The sequence below is a fragment of the Lepisosteus platostomus genome, chromosome 11, assembly GCF_059453375.1.
Source record: "Lepisosteus platostomus isolate fLepPlt1 chromosome 11, fLepPlt1.hap1, whole genome shotgun sequence".
Taxonomy (NCBI): Eukaryota; Metazoa; Chordata; class Actinopteri; order Semionotiformes; family Lepisosteidae; genus Lepisosteus; species Lepisosteus platostomus.
The window spans coordinates 25,365,762-25,371,443 of NC_142621.1; the positions used below are offsets into that span (position 1 = coordinate 25,365,762).

General features: G+C 40.2%; 1 long non-coding RNA gene across 2 annotated transcripts; it reads left to right on the forward strand.

Annotated features, from left to right (window-relative positions):
• Positions 1–614: 614 nt before the first annotated feature.
• Positions 615–5,380, forward strand: LOC148652226 (uncharacterized). Of its 2 annotated transcripts, XR_015925045.1 has the most exons (4): positions 615–1,058; positions 4,199–4,364; positions 4,453–4,618; positions 5,239–5,380. It is a non-coding gene; the product is annotated as an uncharacterized LOC148652226 (long non-coding RNA). The 2 variants fall into 2 exon arrangements; XR_015925044.1 differs by lacking the exon at positions 5,239–5,380 and having other exon boundaries at positions 4,453–4,886.
• The last annotated feature ends 302 nt before the right edge of the window (positions 5,381–5,682 follow it).

The window sequence follows — 5,682 nt, forward strand, 5'->3', positions numbered from 1 at the left end:
CCAGGGCGAATTTTCAAAAGCAGTTTTGCCATGATATCTTTCACTGCATCTGTTCGACCAATAACAGGTGAAGGTTCTAACTGGTCCATTTTGGTGCACATGAGCTGCTCGGTGCTCCGGGTTTCCATATCATTGTCAGCTTGAGGAGCATCTGAAGACTCGATATCTGAATGTTGGAACTTCATAAGTTCTCTCACAAGAGAATCAACTATCCTTTTGGCCAGGGCCTCACTCTTGGCTGCTACTGCTTGCTGTAAGTTGTCTTTGGAACCAGCACTCTGCAGCAGTTCTCTGTAAATACGGCTGGCCACTTGTTTGACAGAAACCAGCTCACATTGGATATTGCTTCCCATTGTTGGATTACATTCTGAGGTATCTGGGGCTGTAAATAGTTTCTTCAGCACATTGTCAATAATGCCCACAGCAAATTCACTAAGCTCTCAACAAGATAAACTTTCCATAATCTGTTCTTGTTTCTCCTCCCTCTTTGGAGAAATAGGATGAATTCTGAAGAGCAGCTTAGTTAAAATTTGTTTCACAATACCTGAATATGGTAGATGAGTATAGTGAGTAGACATCGCGAGACAACGGAACGGGAGAGTAGAAGGCGGGAATATATGGTGTAAGGGAGTGCTCTGTGTAGTTAATAAAATAGTTAAAATAATATAAGAACGACTCTTTATTAAGATACACAACATTTATTGCGACGAGAGATGAGTGCTTGGCGAACTCAAAGCGAGCAGAACACTGCAGATTTTAGTTCTCGTGCTGGTTGAAACGAACTCTTGAATTTTCGGACTGTTCGTTAAGCTTGCGCCATGGAAGATACGGCCGCCGCGCCGAGAAGTTTTGCTTATGCCCAGCTTTCTCCACCGCTTCCACTGAACCTCGGAGCTCCGGATTTGTATACGGAATACAAGAAATGGATGAAGTCGTACAGATGTTTTGAAATAGCCAGTGGATCTACAGAAGCTCCGGATGCCTGAGACGGGCTGCATTACTGCACTGCATCGGGGCGCCCCTGCAGCGGATTTTCGCCAACCTCGCTGGAGAAAAAGGTACATATGAACAGACTAGCTGCCTTAGACGCTTACTTTACACCGTGGAGAAATGTGGTTTTGGAAGGGCATAAATGCAGGAATTCGTCTCAGGACGAATCTGTTGATGCTTTTGTGAATTCACTAAGAGAACTGGCTAAATCGTGTGACTTGGGAGTATTGGAAGCTGACATGTTAAGAGATCAACTTGTGGGAAAATGTGCACATAAGAGACTGCGTGATAAATTGTTGTAGGAGGGCTGACTTTAGAAAGAGCTCTTACAGTCGCTTACAATTCATGAAGCTGCTCAAGCAGAATCAAGAAATGCTTTCTGACCACAGTGACAAAGCCAGAGAGAGTCATGTTTACTTCACAAGAAACAGTGAACGGGGCGCTCGTTCAAACTTTACAAACAAAAGCCGAGCAGCCGGACGCAGTCAAGCTAGAGATATAGAAGAACAGGGGACGGCTGACATATAATCATATAATCTCCAGGCTTCTCTCGGGTCCCAGAAGCTAACAAGGTGTCACACCAACAGCTGATGAGCAGGGCTTATCCATAGTGTCTTCTGGCTGGAAACTGTTTTCAAAACCACTTGGGAGTGTTGGAGAAAAGCCTTTTGGAGACTTTGTCATAGAAGACTGTCGTTTTTTTACTTCTGACTGTTCGACCAATAACAGGTGAAGGTTCTAACTGGTCCATGTTGGTGCACATGAGCTGCTCAGTGCTCCGGGTTTCCATATCAATGGCAGCTTGAGGAGTACTGGACTCAGGGCTGGAACAGTTTAGCTGGATGTTCTTTAGCAGATTATCTGTGACTCCATGTACTATTTCAGAAGAAACAAGAGAAACTTCAGAAGACAGAGCACTGGGTGTTGCCTCTTTGCTGTGCTCACTAGTTATTTTAATATCACCCATCACCTCATCAATGATCTCACTTGCTTCTCTGCTAATACTGGTCTCTGGTGAAAGGGATGAACATCGGGAAGCTGAATGTGTCAGCTTGGAAATGTTGGTCACCATAGAACTGATTATGGTTTTGACCACTGTCTCATTTCTGGTGGCTACAACTTTCTGTAGAACCTGTTGGGATCCAGTTTGACACAGCAATTCATTGTGAACAGAGCTGGCAACCTGCTGAATCTTGTGTGGTTCATGAAACACATCATTATCCTGTTTCACAACTGTTATCTCCTGGTTTTCGGACAAGTCCTGCAACACACTGTCAAAGAGGTCCACAGCTATCTGACTCAGCAAAGACACTCCTCCTCTTTTATCAAAGTCGGGTATATCTGCAGTAGCAGGGTTTGGTTTTGCATAAGCTATGCTAATTGGAGGAATTTGAGAGAGTTTTTGGTTTGTATTACAAATAATTCGTACAAAATATTGAGATTTGTTGTTGTTTTGTTGAGATTTAACTCCACAAGTCTGAGTTCTTGTGTCCGTCCTATCCGAGCCCGAAAGTATTACAATATGTATCTTTATAGCAGGTGGTGTACAGCTTTTTAGTATAGATTACACTTTTCTAAAATGCATTTAAAAAATAAATACGATTACAATCTAATCTTTCCACGTTTGATCCCAAGATCCCAAGAAAAATAAATCTAAACGGGGAGAAAGCTATGCTGAAAGTTTATTAAGATACTTAGATGACAAAGATATCAATTTATGTTGCATTTGTCTGATTGTGAATCAAAAAACACATATATTTAAACCCGCGTTTGCGATTTAAATCAAAACAAATGTTTATATTGTAACGCATAGGTGACTATTCATTGTTATTAAAATTACTTAAATTCGATCAGAGTGGGAGTCAGGAACCTAACCCACAGCGCCACCGGCAAGGTCATATGCAGAGTGCTGAAAAAGCACTACAGAAATATTATCAACAGACAATGTACAGCGTGTACTATTCTTGTGTTGCGGTACATGAATATAATGATATCGTTATTAATTTCTTTAGATACGCAATTCCATATTATATTCCCTTTTAATCAAATTCTAAAAGTATGCTTGTTGACTCCGGTATCACGTTAGTTAAAGACTTCGAAGCTTAAAATGTTTAGGGAGAAATAAAATACTGGTGTGTATTTTTTAGTACCGAGACCAGCCATATACTGTATGTTTATGTTCCAAAATTAATATCATTTATGGCCTTCACACACGTTACAGTATGCTTCTATTCTTTTTATGCTCAGCTACTAAGATTTCCCTTCAGTGGTAAAATTCCATATAAATATTCAATACTTAAACGGGCACAGTAAAGACATTTAAATCTTTCTACGACCGATCAAAGCACCACGATTGCCCCTGTCGGTCAACCAATCACGCACCGCGGTATTTTGCATCATCTCGCATCACGATGCGTGATGACGTAGCCAATTACCCCCGGTACGTGCCTGTGCCGCGCACTTTGAATGGCTGCATCTGTAATTCCAGGGTACAGTGTCTATGATTTTTTTTTGTCATAAAGAAATTACTATTGGATTTGAAAGTTTTTTTTCCTTTCAATAGTTCGTTTTGAAACGATTCACTAGAATGTATTCTTGAGGAGAGTAATGTTTGTGAGATGCTTGCCTTGCCTCGCTTCTTTTAGTCAACTGTTGACTCTTTGTCAACTGCTGCAGTTCAGTTCTACAGAGCTCTGCTGGTTTAAAATGCAGAAAATGAGCTCTAATCGCATAAGATTATTCCAGTTGTGCCACAATGCTCATGTCAAACATGGACGACCCCTAAAAACAAGAGCTATTTTTGCTTTGTAGGCCACTACATCACCTAGAAATGATCAAGGCTGCTTGACCCTTCTTCTCTTGCCACAGGTTCTGTTCATCTCCCAGAAGCACCAGTGCACCCACAGACTGGCAACAGACACTAGTATTGTTTAAGTGCCCTTTTTATTTTCTAGTGATCTCAACAGTTAACACTGTCCAACACCCAGGACACATTGTACAGTGTCACAGTTCTAGAGCAGTATACAGGATGTAATACTCTTTTATGTGTTTTTGGTGTAAACCAAAACTTTTTTCTCTTTAACCTCTCTCTCATACAAATAAAAGAAAACACACAAACTTCCACAACATGACAATTTTCTCTTTTTTTTGTGAACTAAACAGTTCTATACACATATAATACCGGTGTGGCTCTGTTTTTATCATACAGGTTTATTCTGTATAAGCTGCCAGACCACGATGAAGGAAGAGGTCTGCGATACCTCTACATGGATGACCATACCAATGGCTGGGTATATGGGAAGAAATTGGTGAATGACTCCAAGAGTGCAGTGGGGCAGACTTTGCAGCCTTTTTTGTCCTACATTCATTAAAAGGTAAGAAACCTTTATTTATTATTTGTGTCATCTCCCAGAAAGTGAGGTCAGGATATACATTGTCTTTTCGATTTGTTTATTTTCACAGGTTTCTCTTATAATTCAAAAGCCTTTTGTGCAATACAAATACAAACTTTGTTTTGGGATTTTTTATATTCCTTCCTAAAAGACTGTGGACATTGGGTATCTTCTATACAACGATCAACCTCCAAAGTCATTTAAACCTGCTCCTTCATCTTTTGGACACAGCAAAGGTAAGTAACATTTTATAATGTACAAGACAGAAGGACACAGAAAATGGGGGGGAAAAAAACATCATAGACAACACAACAAACAATAGAATTGTATCTGCAAAGGAACAAGTAATAGGTTTATTCCATGCTGAAAAAAAGAAGAAAGAGAACACAACGTTTCGGCCGTGGAGCCTTCTTCAGGTGTGACACGGATGCTAAAACGGGCACAGTAAAGACATTTACTGTAAATCTTTCTACGACCGACCAACGGACCACGAGTGCCCCTTTCGGTCAACCAATCAAGTACTGATGATGTTTTTTTGCGTCATCGATGCGCAACGCCGTAGCCAATTACCTCCGGTACGTGTCTGTGCCGCGCACTTTGAATGGCTGCATCTCTATGGCTACTGAATATATGGCTTTATTCACTCATTCTCTCATTCATAGTCATGGCCTACACTATCTTGGTCTACATACATCAAAAACTTTTTAAAGATACAACAGATAGAAAATCAAGGTACTGTATATTTATATACAGGCACTACATTTTTTAACTTGTACTTCATAGCAACTAAAATGTTTATAGACTATTAAATGATTTGATTTGATTTCTTACATAACTTGATTTTCACTGTCTTCAGGCTTCGTTGATAAATCACACGCAGCAGACAAAACATCCATGACAGACTTTACAAGCAAGCTGGAAAGCTGATTAATTGCATCATGGTACATCTGTGAACTGGGCACTGATGGTTCAGTACTTTTCTGTGGTCTGTGATCCTTGGCAGTCAGAGACATTTTCTCTGAAATCTTTTGGGAGACTTCAGTTCCGTATTTGTATCACAGTCTTGAAAAAGTGAAACATCCTTCTCATTTGTGTCAAACATTGGAAAATCAGGAAAACTGAGGCACTGCTTCAACAGCCTTTTCACTGATTTCTCAGTAAATGAATACAACAACTGCATAGAAAGCTCTGAGGACTTTGGATGGGATAAATCCTGAACTACTAGACAGCTCTTTAAAGTTGGATCTGAATTAGATTTGTGAGCTGTGCCCAATTGTACTGCAATTCCTGATTTCAAAAT